We start from the raw sequence: 22,346 nt of genomic DNA on the forward strand, positions 1-22,346 counted from the left end.
TTGGTCCCTTGCATGCACATGAACCATCTCCCAACAACCTATATTTCCAGTTCCAGAAGATACAGTACCCTCTTCTGGACTTGGCAAGCACTGGCATGTAAGTGGCATATATTCACACAGAGTCACATGAATGCACATAAATACAAATAAAAATTATTTTATCCAAAATAAAAATGTCTAAGTGCAGTGAAATGTGTCTATGAAACTATAATGTTGAGTGTCTCTCGAAAAAAATGACAAACTGGAAACTTGGTTTAAAGTAGTCATTATTTAAGCCTTTAATCATTATTAATACTCCCTTTTTAAAGACATTGGCCTTTACATAAGTTGAAAATTAAGATAAAACAGGTCAAGGGTTTGGTAATCTATAAGAAAATGTTAACACCATTCTCATGCATATATGAACTGACAAGTTTATGAAAACTTTGCCTCTACTCAGAAGCTTGTAGATTTTTCTTCTTGACTAATTGGCACATCAAGATTTTGAAGTTATAGAATATTGCAGGATAAGAAGTGGGGGCTCTCTTGAGTTAGTTTTTCTTGCTTTTAGTAGTTATTTCTTATCTACTTCTGCATCTAACCTAGTATCTTTATGTCTTCTGGGTAGGACTCTTAGAATGAGAATTAATCTTGACAGACTATTTTGGAAAGCTACTAATTCTGTAAAAAGATTTTCTGACCTTGTGAAAAAAAATATTTGAATTTTTGGTAGATATCCCCCAGTCTCTCTTTTGTCCCCTATGTTGGTAAGGCCACTATTTTTTATTTTACTTTGACATAGAAATATGATAGCATTTCTCATTTCTTCCAAACTCATCCTGCCCTTCATCAAATTTATGGCATAGTCTACCCATCAATTATCTATTTATCTATATAACCTCTCTATTTTCTATGTTTTATCTATCAGTCTGTCAGTCTATCCATGTACATACCCATCTCCTCATCCATCTGCCTGCTATGGTTTGAATGTTTGCCCCTTCTTAAATGTAATTGCCATCAAACCAGTACAAAAAAGTGAGATCTTTAAGAAGTTGATATCCTGTGAAGACTGAATGCTGAAATTTCTGGTCTCAATCAAGGATGGTCATAAGAATATTTACACTTGGTTCTCCAGTCCACACGCCAGACAGTGCTTCTTCCATTCAGAACATGCTGCATTCAGATAGGCCCTTATCAGTCACTCAACTTTATTTGGTCTACTTAAGTCTACATTCATGAGAAAGAAATTTCTATATTTTAGATACATTTCTCTGTAACTTTATTTGGTCTACTTAGGTCTACATTCATGAAAAAGAATTTCTATATTTTAGATACATTTCTCTGTCTGTGGTTTTCTCTTATAGTTGCACAAAGAAATTGTGCTTTGACATTTTCACATTTTTGAAATGTTTCATGTTTCATATTTAAATAGCCTTTTCAGTCTAAATCAGCATTACTGTATATTCAGAATACTTCTAAAAACAGTGCATTCCTTCCTATAACTACTATATACTCATAAAAATACAAAAAATAGTACTAATATAGTAAATTATATAGTCCAATTATGTTGTTTAGATTTACCAGATATATACCAATGCCCTTTCTTGTTCTGGGAGCTACATAAGACAATGCATTCTCTTGCATTTCATTTTCACTCCCATATAATACATTCATTGATGTTCTCACTTGTCTGATGTCTCTTGTTCCTCATTATGAGCTTAACTACAGGTTCTAAAGTATTAAATACAAATTACTATTTTTTCCAAAATGAAACAGCTGATGTAACATGACACCCTTTATGTCAGAATTGAAACTTGAATGCTTATGCAGTTTTATCTTGGATATTTTTTCCAACATTGGATTTTTCCTTGGACACGTTGTTTCAGGTTTTACCCGTAGGAGGGACTTCCATCTATCCCTGCATTCTGCTGAAATGCCCAATTCATTTTGTAATTTGCCTTTACTTCTCTACACTATAAATTGTTGGATGTATATCTAATTTACATGTTCTAGTCCCTCGATATGATTTTGATAAAAACACTGTGTACTTTTATGTCAACAATGGTAAATAGATATTGGATTCCAAGTGATGGATTAGCCTACAATTTTCAGAGCTCTGGAAAAGGAAATAAGTTCATGTGTACATGTACATTGCACTGAGTGTCATGCCCATCTTTATATAGTAATTAGCATGAGATCAGACTGAACCAGTGCACTGCCATGACTCTCATTTGGCTATTCGGTTACTGTCTTTACATCTTTGATCTCTACTTCCTTTCTCTCAATAGTATTCCAGACTCATCAACCACACACATTTCATATTTGGCCTAATAGTTTCCTAAGTAATCCCTTGCCACGTTAAACACATGTCTGTATTTTTCTTACACTTTTCACTTACTTAATCATCATCTCTAACTTAAAAAGGGATTGAAAGATTTATCAGTGGTTGAAGGTACTTGCTGACAATCCTGACAAGGTGACTTTGATTTCCTAGAATTTACATGCCTGAAGGAGAAGTAACTCCCAGAAGATATTATCTGACCCTCACAATTTCAAAACACACACACACACACACACACACACACACACACACACACACACACACACACACAGAGAGAGAGAGAGGGGGGGGAGAGAGACAGAGAGAGAGAAAGAGAGAGACACAGACAGACAGACAGACAGAAACAGAGACAGAGAAAGTGCTAGAACTAATAAATTTTAATATTTTTATTTAATGTAGAAGGTGGGCCTAATGCTACATGTACTCTAATGTAAACTTGGCTTCTCCAAAACAGTTTGCATGAGAGAGTCTACATGTAAGTCACTTTGGGAACCTATTCAAAGTTAATTCTATTTTTTTCTTATTTATATTTCTTTTTTTATTTTATTTTTTCCCTCCATCTTTATTAAATTGGGTATTTCTTATTTACGTGCCAATTGTTATTCCCTTTCCCAGTTTCCAGGCCAACATCCCCTAGCCCTTCCCCCTCCCCTTTTATATGGGTGTTCCCCTCCCAACCTATTACTGCCCTCCCCCAAAAGAATCCCATTCACTGGGAGTCCAGCCTTGGAAGTAGCATGGGCTTCTGCTTCCACTGGTGCCCTTACTAAGCTATTCATTGCTACCTATGCAGTTGGAGCACAGGGTCAGTCCATGTATGGTCTTTGGGTAGTGGCTTAGTCCCTGGAAGCTCTGTTTGGTTGGCGTTGTTGTTCATATGGGGTCTCAAGCCCCTTCAAGCTCTTTCAGTCCTTTCTCTGATTCCTTCAACAAGGGTCCCTTTCTCAGTTCAGTGGCTTGCTGCTGGCACTTACCTATGTATTTGCTATATTCTGGCTGTGTCTCTCAGGAGAAATCTACATCGGGCTCCTGTCGGCCTACACTCTTTGCTTCATCCATCTTATCTAGTTTGGTGGCTGTATATGTATGGGCCACATGTGGGGCAGACTCTGAATGAGTGTTCCTTCAGCCTCTGTTCTAAATTTTGCCTCCCTATTCCCTCCCTAGGGTATTCTTGCTCCCCTTTTAAAGAAGGAGTGAAGCATCTGCACTTTGTTCATCCTTGAGTTTCATATGTTCTGTGCATCTAAGGTAATTTGAGCATTTGGGCTAATATCCACTTACCAATGAGTGCATACCATGTGTGTTTTTCTGTGATTGGGTGACCTCACGATGATATTTTCTAGTTCCATCCATTTGCCTATGAATTTCATAAAGTCATTGTTTTGGATAGCTGAGTAGTATTCCATTGTGTAGATGTACTACATTTTCTGCATCCATTCCTCTGTTGAAGGCATCTGGGTTCTTTCCAGCTACTGGCTATTATAAATAAGGCTGCTATGTTGGGGCATCTTTTGGGTATAAGCCCAAGAGATGTATAGCCAGGTCCTCAGGTAGTGCAATGTCCAATTTTCTGAGGAACCTCCAGACTGATTTCCAGAATGGTTGTACCAGTCTGCAATCCCACCAACAATGGAGGAGTGTTATTATTTCTTCACATCCTTGCCAGCATCTGCTGTTGCTGGAGTTTTTGATCTTAGCCATTCTGATTGGTGTGAGGTAGATTCTCAGGGTTGTTTTGATTTGCATTTCCCTTATGACTAAAGATGTTGAACATTTCTTTAGGTGCTTCTTCGCCATATGACATTTCTCAGCTGTGAATTCTTTGTTTAGCTCTGAACCCCATTTTTCAATAGGGTTATTTGTCTCCCTGCCATCTAACTTCATGAGTTCTTTGTGTATTTTGGATATGAGCCCTCTATCAGTTGTAGGATTGGTAAAGATCTTTTCCCCATCTGTTGGTTGCCATATTGTCCTAACCACAGTGTCCTTTGCCTTACAGAAGCTTAGTAATTTTATGAGATCCCATTTATCGATTCTTGATCTTAGAGCATAAGCCATTGGTGTTTTGTTCAAGAAATTTTCTTCAGTGCCCATGTGATTGAGACTCTTCCCCACTTTTTCTTCTAATAGTTTGAGTGTATCTGGTTTGATGTGGAGGTCCTTGATCCACTTGTACAGGATGATAAGAATGGATCAATCTGCATTCTTCTACATGCTGACCTCCAGTTGAACCAGCACCATTTGCTGAAAATGTTATCTTTTTTCCATTGGATGGTTTTGGTTCCTTTGTCAAAACCAAGTGACCATAGGTGTGTGGGTTCATTTCTGGGTCTTCAATTCTATTCCACTGGTCTATCTGTCTGTCCCTCTACCAATACTATACTGTTTTCATCACTATTGCTCTGTAATCCTGCTTGAGATTAGAGATAGTGATTCCCCCAGAACTCTTTTTATTGTTGAGGATAGTTTTAGCTATCCTGGGCTTTTTGTTATTCCAGATATGTGTGGAGACAATGAGGTTTTCAGACTACTGCTAACTACAGACTAGATGCTCAAATATAAGCCTCTTAGGGACATCTTTCACAGTTTTATAGTACACATGAAATCTCACAACCTTCTGTAATTACAGTTCCAAGAGCTCTGATAACTTCATTGTCTCCACAGACATCGAGTCCATATGATGTACACGTATTATCACACTTATTATCTACTGGATTCTTTACAAACCATTAGGCAACAACCTTTATGCACACGCTTGATCTTCTAAATCTTGGCATATTAAGAGAGTGACTGTATGATACCCTGCAATTGGATTAGAATACAACTAGAATTTTAATAGCAGCATAATAAGTTTCACTATATATATGTCATATGTCATATGTCATATATATGACATATATATGACATACATACACACACACATGTGTCATGTAGTAATTAATTGCTTACTCAGCTAGATGCCTGGGAAATGGAGCATTTTGTGGGTATATCTTCAAATTGACAGTAACATTAGTCTAGAGACATAAAAGAGCACTGTGAACAAAGTTTACTACCTTCCAGCTTAGAGCATAGGTTAATAATGTGTGAGTGGGAAAAGTATAAAAGATAGAGACAAATAAAAATGAATCACAAGTAATTAGGATGACTCCAGAGGACCTTGAAGCACATTGGTCTACAGACTTGTAGTTTTAGTTTTTTTTTTTCCAACATACATTTTCTCCTTTATGCAGTAAAATTGTTAGGAATTCAAAGAGCTTGCAATGTTGATATAAATTTAGCCTCCAGGGTTTTTTCCCCATCAGATGGCTCAGGATACTTATTAGAAATCCTGGATCCTGAGTCTGTATCCCAGACTTACTAAATAACCACAAGTGAGTAAGTCAAAATAGATGCAAATTTACATGAAAATTTTGTGTATATAAGGCGTAGGGAGCATTTTAATGGACACAATGTTGAACCACTCAAAGTAAGGTTTACCTTGTCTTTTTTTTTTTTTTTATTAACTTGAGTATTTCTTATATACATTTCGAGGTTTACCTTGTCTTTATTTTTGATTTATGCTGTTAGAAGTTTAAGCAAAATCCTAACAATTAAACGCACATTTTAAAAGGAGACATGATGTAAATTTTAACCATATTTAATGTTCCATATTAGTATATGCATAGCTTCTTCCTCCCAGGCTTTTCAAATCACACCAAATATTAATGCTTAATGAGAAAGGAGAAAGTGAGACAAAATATAGAAATAAAATATTATGTAATATAGAGTGTTTCAGTTATAAGAGTACATTATACAATCATCACAGTAATGTAGAAAATGTGATTTATTCTTATCCTGAAAAATGACTTCATGACTTCATGATATATCCAAACACACTCCAGCATATGAATTAAGCTTGTGCATCCCCATCAACTCTGACATTAGCACACAGTTCCCAGCACCCAGTCACCCCCCACAAGATTAAGCTACAAACATGATCTAGAACTTAATACATCTCACTATTGAAACAAATGCTAAAAAGAATAAAAAACATCCTAATGGAATTAAGATTTCCAGAGTCTCTGGAATTCGTGCTGTTGGGTCTTCCCTCATCTCTTTATGACTAACATAAGGACATTAATATTTTATCACTTAGTATCCTTGGGTTGCCTGTAATCCTATTACTCTATTTTAGACACAAACACAAAGAAGCAACCCGTCTTTGAACCTGCTTATGCAAGAGACCCTACACCATAAGTCAGCCACTAGATGAATTCTGGAGAGAAATACAATATATTTATTATAAGTTAGAGAATTCAAGTAAAGATTTACTATTTTAGAGCTTTATGAGGACCCTGGAAAGAAGCCAAACATTGCAGTGTTTTCTATGTCTTTTTCAATATTCTATGAAAAACTTTTACATAATAACAACAGCTTTTATTTATATTTTTTTAGTGGTGTTGTAAATACTTTCACATAGGTTTATTTATTTGTTCCAAAATAGAATCAAGTGCGACAAGCAAGATATGCATTATTACTGTTTTACTAATAAGGAAGATCAGAAAAGTTTTAATTCTCATAAATTATAGTAGTTATAAATCAATCCAACTCTTTTAAAATCAATCTAAAATGTCCCTGAAATATAAATATAAATTGCAATTTCTTTAACAGGAAATTAATATGGTAGTTAAGGACATAAATGTGATTGGCACAACCGGTCCCCATCTACACCATGAGCCAGGACTGTTCCATAGCCCTCGGACACAAACTCCCTGCAGAGAACTGGTCTGTCAGAAGCACTCTCTGCACTAAGCCCACAGCCCACAGGTAAGACCTCACTATCATTCCATTGACTATCCAAGGAGAGACGAGCTGGAAATGCACAGGACTCCAGAGCCATAGGACAGCATGGCACAGGGTCCTTCAGGTCTCTACTGCACCCAGAGCAGGGGCTGCCCCACAGCTCTCAGACCCAAAACTTGCCAACACAGAGCTGGTCTGCAGGAACACTCTCACTCCAAAGATCACAGGCTCACAGACCCACAGGAGAAACAAGATCCAGTCAGAGACAGCAGGACCAACTAACATCAGAGATAAACAGATGGCTAGAGATGAGCACAGAACCTACGCAAAGGATACCAAGACTACTTGGCATCATCAGAAACCAGTTCTCCCACCACAGCAAATACTTGATACCCCAAAACACTGAAAAACCAAGATGTGGATTTAAAATCACATCTCATGATGATAATAGAGGACTTTAAGGAAAACATGACTAACTCCCTTAAAGAAATATACATACAGCCACCAAACCTAGACAATATTGCTGATGCCAAGAAGATGACAGGAGTCTGATATAGTTGGCTCCTGCGAGCCTCTGCCAGAGCATGACAAATATGGAGACGAATGCTAGCAGCAAACTATTGAACTGAGAATGGATTCCCCATTGTTGGAGTTAGAGAAAGGATTGAAGGATCTGAAGGGGCTTGCAACCCCATAAGAACAACAATACCAACCAATCAGAGCTCTTAAGGACCAAACCACAACCAAAAGAGTACACATGGACAAACCCTTGGCTCCAGCTGCATATGTAGCATAGAATGGCCATGTTGGGAACCAATGGGAAGAGAAGCCCTTGTTCCTGCCAAGGCTGGATGCCCCCTGCCCCAGTGTAGGAGAATGTCAAGGCAGGAGGTGGGTAAGGGTGGGTGTTTGGGTGGGGGAATAATCTTATACAAGAAGGGGGAGAGAGTATAGGAAAGGGAATAACATTTGAAATGTAAATTAAAAAATCCAATAAAAACATACAAAAAATGGAAATACAGGACAACATAGGTAAACAAGTAGAAGCCCTTAAAGAGAAAACACAAAAATTGCTTCAAGAATTGCAGGAAAACACAAACACACAGGTGAAGGAATTGAACAAAACCATCTAGGATCTAAAAATGGAAATAGAGACAATAAAGAAATCACAAAGGGAGGACACCCTAGAGATAGAAAACAGGAAGGAGATCAGGAGTCATAGACGCAAGCATCACTAACAGAATATAAGAGATTGAAGAGAGAATCTCAGGGGAAGAAAATTTCCTTGGAAACATTGACAGAATAGTCAAAGAAAATGCAAAAAGGAAAAAGCTCGTAACCCAAAACATCCAGGAAATTCATAACACAATGAGAAGTCCAAACGTAAGAATAATAGGTATAGAAGAGAGTGAAGATTCCCAATTTGAAGGGACAGTACTCCAAACAGATTGGGAATTTCTGAAAAGAAATTCCTCACATCACACAATAGACAAAACACCAAATAAAAGAAAGAAAGAAAGAAAGAAAGAAAGAAAGAAAGAAAGAAAGAAAGAAAACACGTAAGGGAAAAATGTCAAGTAACATAAAACAGCAGACCTATCACAATTACACCAGACTTCCCACTAGAGACTATGAAAGCTAGAAGATCCTGGAGAGGTGTGATGCACACCCTAAGAGAACAAAAATGTTAGCCCAGGTATTATATCCAGCCAAGCCCTCAATTATCATAGATGAAGAAACCAAGATATTCCATGACAAAAATAAATTTACACAATATCTCTCTACAAGTCCAGCGCTACAAAGGATAGTAGATGGAAAATCCCAACACAAGAAGGGAAACTATACCTTAGAGAAAGCAAGAAAGTAATCCTCTAGCAGCAAACCCCAAAGAAAATAGAGCCACAAACATAATTCCACCTCTAACAACAAAAATAACAGGAAACAACCACTATTCCCTAATATCTGTTAGCATCAATGAACTCAATTCTCCAATAAAAAGATATAGACAAACAGACTGCATAAATAAACAGGACCCAGCATTTTGCTGCATACAGGAAACACACCTCAGCGACAAAGTCAGATACTACCTCAGAGTAAAAGGCTGGGGGAAAAGGTTCCAAGCAAATGGTTCCTAGAAATAAGTTGGAATAGCCATTCTAAAATCAAATAAAATCTACTTTCAAACAAAAGGTAACAAAAACTATAAGAGAGGACACTTCATCACATCAATGGAAAAAATCTACCAAGGTGAACCCTCAATTCTGAACATCTATCTTCCAAATGCAAGTGCACCTACATTCATTAAAAAAAAAAAAAAAAACCTTACTAAAGCTCAAAGCACACATTGCACCTCACACAATAATAGTGGGAAACTTTAACACCCCACTTTTTGCAATGGACAGGTCATGGAAACAGAAACAAAAGAAAGATATAGAGAAACTAGCAGGAGTTATGAACCAAATGGATTTAACAGATATCTATAGAACATTTCATCCTAAAACAAAAGAAAATACCTTCTTTTATGATCTCATGGTACCTTCTGAAAAATTGACCATATAATTGGCCACAAAACAGGCCTCAATAGATACAAGAAGATTGAAAAAAATTCCCATGCATTCTATGAGATCACCATGGAATAAGGCTGGTCTTCATAACACCAAAAACGACAGAAAGTCCACATGCGCATAGAAGCTGAACAATGCTCTACTTAATGACAACTTTGGCAAGGGAGAAATCAATAAAGAAATTAAGGACTTTCTTAGAATTTAATGAAAATGAAAGCACAACATACCCAAACTTACTGAATGCAATGAAAACAGTGCTAAGAGGGAAACTCATAGCTCTGAGTGCCGCCAAATAGATATTGGAGAGAGAATACACTAACACTTCGAAAGCACACCTAAAAGCTCTAGAACAAAAAGAAATAAATAAAATCAAGAAGAGTATATGGCAGGAAATAATCAAGCTCGGAGCTGAAATCAACCAAATAGGAACCAAAAGAACTATACAAAAGATCAACAAAACTGGGAGCTGGTTCTTTGAGAAAAATCATCAGGACAGATAAACTCTTAGCCAGACTAAACATAGGACATAGAGACAGTATCCAAATCAACAAAATCAGAAATGAAAAGAGAGAGGTAACAACAGAAACTGAGGAAATTCAGAAAAAAAAATCAGATCCTGCAACTAAAGCCTATACTCAACAAAACTGGAAAATCTGCAGGGCATAGACAATTTTCTAGACAGATACCAGGTACCAAAGTTAAATCAGAATCAGATTAAACAATCTATACAATACAATAACCCCTTACAAAATCAAAGCAGTCATTATAAGTCTCCCAATCAAAAATAGTCTAGGACCAAGGGATTTAACAACCTTCAAAGAAAACCTAATACCAATACTTTTCAAATTATTCCACAAAATGCATACTGAAAGAACACTATGCAATTCATTCTTTGAAGCCATAATTATGCTTATACCTAAACCACACAAACTCCCTACAAAAACAGAGAACTTCACACCAATTTCTCTCATGAATATCAATGCAAAAATACTCATTAAAATTCTCTCAAACCAATTCCAAGAAAACATCAAAATGATCTTTTACCGATCAAGTAGTTTTCATCTCAGGGATGCCGGGATGGGTCAATATACAGAAATCCATCAGCGTAATCCCCTACATATACAAACTCAAAGATAAAACCACATGTTCATCTCATTAGATGCTGAGAAAGCATTTGACAAAATTCAATACCCCTTCAAGAAAAAAGTCTGGGAAAGATCAGGTTTCAAGGCCTACATCTAAATATCATAAAAGCAATATACAGCACACAGGTAGCCAATATCAAACTAAATGGACAGAAACTTGAAAAAAATCCCACTAAAATCATAGACTAGACACAGCTGCCCACTCTCTCCCTTTCTATTCAATACAATACTTGAAGGACTAGCCAGAGGAATTAGACAGCAAAAGAGGTCAAAAGGATACAAATTGGAAAGGAAAAAGTCAAAATATCACTATTTGCAGATGATATGATGGCATACTTAAGCAACCCCAAAAATTCCACCTCAACAAAGTGGCTGGATATACAATTGACTCAAACAAATCTGTAGCCTTCCTCTACTCGAAAGATAACCAGGCTCAGAAAGAATTCATGGAAATGGTTGCCTTCACAATAGCCACAAATAATGTAAGATACTTTGGGGTGACTCTAACCATGCAAGTGAAAGATCTGTATTACAGGAACTTCAAGTCGCTGAAAAAAAGAAATTGAAGAAGATCTTAGGAAACAGAAAGGTCTCCCATGTTAATTGGTTGTCAGGATTCATATATTAAAAAATGGTCAACTTGCTGAAAGCCATCTACAGAATTCAGTGCAATCCCTTCAAAATTCCAACTCAAATCTTCATAGAATTAGATAGAGCAATTTGCAGATTTAGTTGGTAAAACAAAAAACCCAGGATAGCGAAAACTTTTGTCAACAGTAAAAGAATTTCTGCAGGAATCACCATCCCTGACTTCACTGCATTACAAAGCAATTGTGATTAAAAAAAAAACAACCTGCATGGTATTCGTTCAGAGACAGGCAGGTAGATCAATGGAATAGAATTGAAGACCCAGAAATGTACCCACATACATATGGTCACTTTATCTTTGACAAAAGAACTAAAATTATCCAATGGAGAAAAGAAAGCATTTGTAACAAATGATGCTGGTTGAACTGGAGGTGAGCATGTAGAAGATTACAAGTTGATCCATTCTAATTTCCTTGTACTAAGATCAAGACCAAGTGGATCAAAGACATCCACATAAAATATATACACTGAAACTAATAGAAGAAAAAGTGGAGAAGAGCCTCAAACACATAGGCACAAGGGAAAATTTCCTGAACAGAACACCAATGGCTTATGATCTAAGATCAAGAATAGACAAATGGGACCTCATCAAGTTGCAAAGCTTTTGTAAGGCAAAGGACACTGTCAATAGGACAAAACAGCAACCAACAGATTGGGAAAATGTCTTTACCCATGCTATATCTGACAGATGGCTATTATCTAATATATTCAAAGAACTCAAGAAGTTAAACAGCAGAGATTTCAATAATCATATTTAAAAATAGGGTACAGAACTAAAAGAATTCTCCACTGAGGAATATCGAATGACTGAGAAGCACCAAAAGAAATGTTCGACATCCTTAGTCCTCAGAGAAAGACAAATCAAAACAACCCTGAGATGCTGCCTCACACCAGTCAGAATGGCTGTGATCAAAAATTCAAGTGACAGTAGATGTTGGAGAGACTATAGAGAAAGAGGAACTCTCCTTCAATTGCAAGGTAGTACAACCACTCTGGAAATCGGTCTGGAGGTCCCTCAGAAAATTGGACATAGTACTACCCAAAGACCCAACTATACCACTCCTGGGCATACACCCAAAAGATGCTCCAACATATAACATGAGCACATGCTCCACTATGTTCATAGCAGCCTTATTTATATTAGTCAGAAGCTGAAAAGTAGCTGGATGTCACTCAACAAAGGAAGGGATACAGAAAATGTGATACATTAACACAATGGAGTGCTATTCAGCTATTAAAAACAATGACTTTATGAAATTCTTAGGCAAAAAGATGGAACTAGAAAATGTACTTTGAGTGAGGTAACCCAGTCACAAAAGAATAAAATGCTATGCACTCACTGATAAGTGGATATTAGCCCAAAAGCTTGGAATGCCTAAGAAAACATTCACAGATCATATGAAGCCCAAGAAGAAGGAAGACCAAAATGTGAATTCTTCATTCCATATTAGAAGGGAGAACAAAATACTCTGAGAAGGAAACCCCTGGACAAAGAGTAGAGCAGAGACTGAGGGAAAGGTCATCCAGAGACTGCCCCACCTGGGGGATCCTTCCACTATACATCCACCAAACCCAGTCACTATTGCTGATATCAAGAAGTGCTTGCTGACAGGAACCAGATATGGGTGTCTCCTGAGAGGGTCTGCCAGAGCCCTACTGACACAAATGAGGATGGTTTCAGCTAACCATTGGACAGAAAAAGGGGACCCAATGGAGGAGTTAGAGAAAAGACTGAAGGAGCAGAAGAGGTTTGCTTACCATAGGAAGATCAACAATACTAATCAACCAAATTCCACCAGAGCTCCCAGGGACTAAACCACCAACCAATGAGTACACATGGAGGGACCCATGACTCCAGCCACATATGTGGCAGAGGATGGCATTGTTAAGTTTTAATGGGAGGAAGAGCCCTTGGTCCTGTGAAGGCTTGTTTCCCCAACGTAGGGTAAGGCCAGTTGATGAGGTTGGAGTGGCTAGGTAGGAATGGGAGCATCCTCATAGATACTGTGCAAGGGGGAAGGGGTATGGGAGAGTGGAGGAAGGGGGTAACATTTGAAATATAAATACAGAACATATCCAAGAAAAATAAAATTATTAGAAAAAAGATAATTATACTTTCTTACAAGATGTTTTTATTTAAGCACAATGTTATTTTATATACCCTTTCATCTAAACAAATGCTTAGAAAGAAGTCAATAATTCTATCATTGTCTATCTATTTTATTGATTATGTAGCCTGCTATCATGTCTAATTAAATAGCAATCAAATTTAAAAAGTACAGCATAAACAAATTCTGAATACCAAGATCCTGACACACTACCCTTATTGTTTCTGATGTCATATGGCACTGTGTAGAATAATTGTTTCCTGATATAGAAAAGACATGTAACAAAAGTTTATGCATATAGTGGATCACTGTTAGGGTCAATTTGAAGAGAAAAAGTAATTTAGTCCCCAGCTCTCTAACACATAAAATCCCTTAGATGGATGAGAATTATATTTTACATGTCTTTGCTTAGGTATATAAAGCCAAAGTGCTATGCTAAACTATGATCAACACTGACATTTTTTGAAGCTTTTGAGTCACTGTAATTTCTATATTTATATATGCAAAAAACAAGAAAAAAACTGTAACATGTCACAGATGTAAGATATCTTACAACAATGGACTTTTGGAGCTAATCACAAAAATGGCTGAGAAGATTGTTGCAAATGAAAGATTGTTTTCTAAATAGAGTTCAGTTAATGACAATTTTAAGGAATGACATACAATTGGAGTCTAATTCCAGCGCAGTAGGAAGCTGAGATTTGCACAACACTGCATACATACAAATCATCTTTTATATTTCAACTCAGTTCGGAAACAGAATACAGAATCGTATCATATGAAACCTTGAAATTTAGAAGAGAGTCTTTGGAATGACAAAGATTCAACCATGTGACTGGAACTTTACTAGCACTCACCAAACCATTCTGATTTTTCAGTTTTTTGGTTGGTTGTTTGACTTGATTTTCAAGTAGTATTTTCTTGATAGGAAATTGCACTTCTGAAATATTTTATACTATAGTGTATTTCAAGATTCCTGGAGGTTTAAATAACTTAAAGTCACTCTTTGGAGAATAACAATCAATCTCTGAATAGATTTTACTTTCTAGTGTTATTTACTTCCCAAAGAAATCAGAGTCCTGGAAAGATTCAGAAATCAATCCCGTTTAAGGAAAAATAAAATAAATTTTCCGGCAGGTTGTGGCACTATTCACTTTCAAAACCTGGGTATGATTTAGGTCAAATTTCAACCACAATATAATTTAAATGTAGGATTGTTCAGCGGCATGTAATGTAACATGCATCATCTGTAAATATTAAAATGACAGGTCTGTGGATTTGGATGCTCATTCTGGAAGGAGAAACACTTTACAGGCATGTAAACATTTCCACAGAGAAAAGCCAACACTGTGCCACTGATTCTCACCAGGAAAGTCCAAACGATCCATTCTGTGCTGTCTGTGACATTAATGACAGAATATTGGATGAAAACCTGGTGGGAACTGGTTTATGTCAAGTGGCATTTCAAAGTAGGAAATTAAATTACAAAGATCCTGAATGAGGTACCATAGAACCAAAGGCTTGGCAAGAGCTAATGATTGAAATTCATTTCTACTCTTTCCTCTGAAAGATCATTTCACAGTTTATGCAAAAATGCCAGCATTTCCATGGTAATTAGCAGAAGTTAATCCAAATGAGTGTCTATGCAGAAGAACTCATGGACTCACAAATGTCAGTTAACTGTCTTATATGAAGAAAAGAAGAATATCATAAATGAAGATTGATCATATGACAAGCAGCATAGAATGGTCTTCTCTGCACTCATAGCCCTCAGTACAATTTCACTCAGAAAAAGCCACTCAGGAAACAATCTCTTTAACCCCAGTGCAGAATGTCTGTAATCAGTGCTGCTTCAAATTGTAAAAGGAAAATGAGTTTATCTAATTCCTTCCTTGTCTCCAACATATTTATCAGAAAACATTTGTACTATGAATGTATTAGGAATGAGCCCTATAGAATGCAAACTGTGTATGTTTCCTAGTTAAGAATAAGCAGACTTTGGGCATACTGAAAATGGAGAAATGGAAATGGAGAGTTGCATTTAGGTCTATGGTAAGAAATAACATTTTGATCAATAACGTTGAAAAAAAATAAGTGCCAAAAGAAAGTTTCTCTCTGTATATGGATTCTGATATGTTTCACCAATTTCTACATTGTCAAGTTACTACCAATAAAATCTTAAGGTTTAGTTTGTTTTTTACTTCATACTTATCATCGGTATCCAAAGTATACCATTTTTGATATGTCAGCTGTGTAAACTAGAGTAAATCAAATTGCTTTCCTGGTACTTTGATTTTGAAATTATGAAGCGAGTGCACGTGTATAGGTTTTCGCGATTTTCAAGGCTACTTCTACAGGTGATTATATTCATCATAAATACATTTACAAAGTAATGATATCATATTTTCAAATCATATTTTCACCTTTATTCATTTTCAGAATTTAGAAAGTTATTAGTTTTATGTTTTGTATAATTGTATCAGTAGAATTCTCAAGAACTAGGAAATTTATCAGGAAATGTAGTCTGATATTATAAATATTTCATAAAACTCGAGGTTGGCTTTTATGACTTCTGGCAATACATATAGAACAATGACCCACTCTGTGTCTGACTCCTTTATTCTACTACTGAAATCACCAATCAACGCCTCCAAATACATACATATATATATATACATATATATATATATATCACACACACACACACACATATATATATATATATATATATATATATATATATATATATATATGATTAATCCTGTCCTTAGAAATACCTGCCCTTTATACCACCCAAGATGAAAATATTCCATACTTTCATATCCTTGCCTTCATCAGTTTATTATCATTTACTAGTCTTTTAGAGTAGGTCAAGTGGAATTGCCTCCTACTCTGTTGTTAGCTATCACTTTTCTCAATTTCATAATTGTGCTGGTCTTCAAACCCCCAAATCAAGAAAATCTCATCTGGATTTGTATTTGTTTCATTATGCTGCTAAGTGTACGGTCTACTGAGGTATCTGTTCTCATTTATGGTGAGCATCAACTTCCAGTTAACTACCAGCTCCATTAATTGTAGCATTCAAAAGTCACATAATGTACACAAGATAACAGAGGAAACTCAATGTTTGAGTCCAACTGTGTAGCCATCTCCAGATGTAGACATTAATATATGTCCACAGGCTTTTCCTGTACTCTTAAGCACTGATCAATTTAATCAGTGCTTATACTCATGTTCTGACTTCAGAAAAATTCAGCTATTCCAACCACAGAAAAATCTCCCAGCATCTGTTCGTGATCTGCAGGATTTGCCAATCGGTTGATACGTAGTGGTATCCTTAAAACTTATATTCAGCTAATTTGTTTTCTTCCACCTCTACCATACAATTTCACATTTCAAATATTGTCATGTCAATAAAACATAGGAAACTTAAACATAAAGGCTTCAGGTTTACACCTCTCGATTCTGTCAGATTTACACTTGGGAAGAGAGAATGGAATCTCTCTCCAGATTGCACTTTTGCAAGTAATTCTTACCTTGAGACTCACTAGAGTGTCCAGTGAATTTATATGTAGCAGTAAGGAACACAGTGTATATTAACATGTTTAGAAAAAAAACTACTGAGATAAATATTCAAAATCTATATAATTTGTAAAACATATTTAATGTATGATCAAATATCATTATACTTACATGATATATTTAATATAGTTAATACAAAGTTAGCATTTTAAATTATACATAATAGTAACCATTAACTTTGCCTTTCTATTTACAATTCTCCAATAGTTCCCTTCTTATTCAGAACAAATGTCAGCCTTATACATTACAGCTTCTTTTATTTCATTTCTTATTCTTCTTTCAGTATTCTCTTACTATTTTTATAGATTTCCAGGAACATTACTGTCGATTGGTGCTTAGGTTTTTGTACTTTATCATTTTGCTTTTCACCATACGGAATGCCTTTCACTGCACTATATGTCTTCCTAAATAGCCTTCTAGTTAAGATGCTTTCTCATAGTATAGAGTACAAGATATCATCCTCATGTCACTGTACTCATTCTTCACTAGCTCTATCATCTTGACCAGCACTCATGTTTTCTTCTTTTGAGATCCAAGTCCTTCAACCTAATATTAGTTCTACAAGCATAAGCCCTTTATTTTCTTAGTTTCTTCCAGACATATGTATTCTGAGAATACATATTGATTCTAGCTGTCAGGAATCATACAAATGCATAACTTAAAATTTATTCTGGTAGACTCAGCTTTAAGCCATTAGCTAAAATTCATAGACAAGTTTAAAATTAATTTAGTAATATTTATAATAAAGAAAACAGTTCATCCTAACTGGTTATATTCTTTTTGTGTGTAGTGACTCCTGACTCAAGAATGAGATGTACACATGTTTAAAATACTTCAAGCTGAGAAAAGGTTGGACTTAACTAAATTTCTTTTGTTTCTTTTTTTTATTAATATATTTATACCCCAAGTTAACTAGATCTACTAACCATATTTATATTTATATTTATATTTATATTTCCTTTAGATTGCTTTGGTAAAGCTAAGTACTTTAGCATATAATTTAGCAATAGTTTTAAAAGAATGAACATGAAGAGGGTCACGTATAAGTCATGTTGTAGGCAGAATCCATTTCTAAGAGATATACTCCAATATCCCTTATGTATCTATAAATTTATTATAATACAATTTCTGAATATTTGAGTGAATTTGGATATTCATCCTTCTTCTTGTAAACTTCTGTCACAAAGAAATTTAATTGAACTAGATTTTAACTACCAAATGATTGAATAATAATTTCAAGGCTTATTTGCATCTACAAATACATTTTCACTCATTATGTCCTCATTTGATGTTGCATTTAACTGCAGAAAAGGAGATTCAGACATGCCATTAAGGTTCCAAATGCTTAGAAATCAGCAAAATGAGTAAAATGTGTTTTACTCAAGTGTGACAGAACAAAATGCAACAGTACCTGGATCTTAACAAGACCATTACAAGTTATATTGATGAGAAGGCTTGTCAGTCAGTAAAATATTTTATGTGGATAATAAATTCATTAGAAAATTTTAAAATATGAAAAATAAAAATTCAGCTTATAACATAAGGTATTATAATATTATATAATATACATAGTTATAAAAGTAGCATGAGTCATGAGGATATTTTAAGTTTGGTTATAAAACTGCCTAATTAATTTTTTTAAAAAGAATTTATTATTAAAAATTTCACCAAAATATCAAGACATCAGGAAATTATAAAATATTGACAACAAAAGTAAAATGTCCTGGGGTTTGTGGTTTGTTTGTTTTTTGTTTGCTTGTTTTGTTTTGTTTCTTTCAAACACAAGGTAACACTCTGTACCCAGATCCCCTGGAAAGGGCAGGACTCTCAGAAGTGCAGACAATCCTAAGAGCAAAGGGAAGACCACCTCTTCTGTTCATGCTCCTAGCCCAAGAGGAACTTTCCTGGAGCCCTCTGGACAAAGGAACATAGGAACAATCAGGGACAGGATCCTTCTGGTTTCTGCCTGTGCCTAGAGCTGGAAGACAGTCTCCATGAGGCCTGACACACCTGAGAGCAGAGGTAAGATCACAACTTCTGCTCATAGTGACCCACCTGGAGCCCTCAGGACATAGGAACCCAGTAGCTGTCTGGGACAGGATCCTTCCACTTTCTGCCTGTGCCCTGAGCTGACCGGGTGCTACAGCGCTCTTATCTCTCCAGATCCCACCGGGAGAAAGTCTATCTCCAGGTGTGCTAAGACACAGGCTTGCAGGAGGGTCGAGCCACAGTCAGAGACATCAAGACCAGCTAACACCAGAATTAACCAGATGGGGTGAAAGGCAAGCACAGAATCTTAAGCAACAGAAACCAATCCAATTGTGCATCATCAGAGCCCAGTTCTCCCACTAAAATGAATACTGGATATACCAACAAAACAGAAAAGCAGGATTTAGATTTAAATCACATCTCATGATGATGACAGAGGACTTTAAGAATGACATAAATAACTCCCTTAAAGAAATATGGGACAACACAGGTAAAGAAGTAGAGGCCCTTAAAAAGGAAACACCAAATTCCCTTAAAGAATTATAAGAAAACACAACAAAACGTGTAGAGAAACTGAACAAAAATATTCCAGGATCTAAGACAAGAAATAGGAAAAACAAAGAAATAACAAAGGGAGACAACCCTGGAGATAGAAAACTTAGGAAAAATATTAGAGGTCATAGATGCAAGCATTACCAACTGAATACAATAGATAGAAGGGAGAATCTCAGGGGCAGAAGGTATCATAGAAAACATTGAAACAATAGTCAAAGACAATGGAAAACACAGTGAGTTCTTAACCCAAAACATCCAGGAAATTGAGAATACAGTGAAAATATCAAAATCTAAGGACAGCAGATATAGAAAAGAGTAAAGATTCCCAACTTAAAGGGCCAGTAAATATCTTCAACAAAATTATAAAAGAAAGCTTCCCTAACCTAAAGAAAGTGATGCCCATACACATACAAGAAGCCTACAGAATTGTAAACACATTGGACCAGAAAAGAAATTCCTCCCATCACATAATAGCCAAAACACAAAATACAAAAAGCAAGGAAAGAATATTAAAAGCAGTAAGGAAAAATGTCAACTAGCATATGAAGGCAGACCTATCAGAATTATACCAGGGACTATGAAAGCTGGAAAATCCTGGCACAGTAACAAACAGACACTAAGAGAAAACTCTCAATTAACATAGATAGAGAAACCAAGATATGCAATGACAAAAACAAATTTACACAATATCTTTCCACAAATCAAGCCTTACAAAGAAAATAAATGGAAAACTCCAACACAAGGAGGGAAACTACACCCTTGAACAAGCAAGAAAGTAATCTTCAAGCAACAAACACCAAAGAAGATAGCCCGCAAACATAATTCCACCTCTAACAACAAAAATAACAGGAAAAAATTCACTATTCCTTAATATCTCATAACATCAATGGACTCAATTACCAAATAAAAATACAGAGATTAACAGACTGGACATGAAAATAGGACTCAGCATTTTGCTGCATACAGGAAACACACTTCCTGTGACAAAGTCAGACCTTTCTTCAGAGTAAAAGGTTGGAAAACAATTTTCCAGGCAAATGGTCCTAAGAAACAACATGGAGTAGCCATTATAATATCAAACAAAATCAACTTCTAATGAAACATTATGAAAATAGATAATATGGAAATTCATATTTCTCAAAGGAAAAAAATCCACTATGTCAAACTCTCAATCCAGAATGTCGATCCAAATATATATGGATTGTTAGAAGCTTAGACATGGGCCCAGAACTCCCAAAGACTAGTTTCTCTTTGAGGAGCTTTAAAGTCTTTCTTGAAGAATGACACTGTTTATCGCAAAGAAGTAATCAGAGTATAAACCAAAGACAAGTGTGGTTATATAGCATGAGAAATGGCTCGATATGTAACTCCAGAATATGAAAGCTATCTCTTTGCCTCTAAATACAATCCACAGCAGACTTAGGGACACCTTTATCCAAGTAGAAATAACACTAGAAAACAGACAAAAAATATCCCTAGCAAAGGGCCAACTCCAGTATAAGACACCCATGTGCACACAGAGAGGCAGATCGAAGTAATTGAACACCAAGACAAATTCTTATTATGTAAGTTAAACTGAAGAAATCCACATGAGCAAAACAAAGTAAGAGCTGTCTTAGCATAATCGACAATGACAATTTACAATAACCTAGAAGACCTAAATAGCAAGTCCATTTTCTTCAAGTGTTGAACACACAGAAGTCCAAAATCAATATAGCAGCCAATTCAAATTTTGATAGTGAATCTCTACATGGCTTACAGTGACCATCTTGTTGTTGTGTCTTTATATGAAACATGGAGAATGAGAGAAAGAGCATGGAGAAAGAATAGGATACAGAAAGAGCAATATTTTTAAAAAAATATTTTGTTATAAGTATACTAACTGAATTAATATCCAAGTTAGCCTCATTGAACAAAAGTTTTCTGGTGAAAACATTAGTCATATTAACCTGTCGGACTGTCACATGTATTTGAAAAACACAAAACTTCAGATAACAAAAACTTAGTTAATGGATCGAGAGGAATGCTTAAAGATTGTCAATGATTTTCTGGTGATCTATGAAGATAGTGACAACATAAGAAAATAAAGAAATCAGTTATTATGCATGTACCCTATGTCTTAACTATAATTGACCTTCTTGTAATGGACAAAAATAACAAGAGTGATCTGATGTCAACTCTAATATTCAATTAGAACACATTTAGATTTTGGTCTTGGATCTGCTCTCACTGATTGTGCTGAAGTCAGCTACTGTTCTCTGAAGCATCCTGGACAAGGGCCCAAATGACAAGGAACTGAGAGCAACATCTATCAACAGCCACCAAAGAATTAAAGCATTTATTCTTCCATGGTGACATTAATTGGTACAACAACCCAGAGAATTTGGAAACATATTGTGTCCCCATCCACTAGATATTTCTGTGAAACTCAAATCTTGACCAAAGCTTTGTGGGAAATCCTTAACAACAAGGACCTATAGGAGCTGCGATAAGTCTCTTGACAGAAAAATTCTGTGAAAAAAAACACATGTGCTAAAGCCTCAAGTGTTGTATATTATCATCTGTGCTTAATAAGATAATGATATTACACTATTATAAGTTACGTTGGTCCATGCCATACACTATTTAGTAAGTGTAAAGAGAATACTTA

The sequence above is a fragment of the Rattus rattus genome, chromosome 15, assembly GCF_011064425.1.
Source record: "Rattus rattus isolate New Zealand chromosome 15, Rrattus_CSIRO_v1, whole genome shotgun sequence".
Taxonomy (NCBI): domain Eukaryota; kingdom Metazoa; phylum Chordata; class Mammalia; order Rodentia; family Muridae; genus Rattus; species Rattus rattus.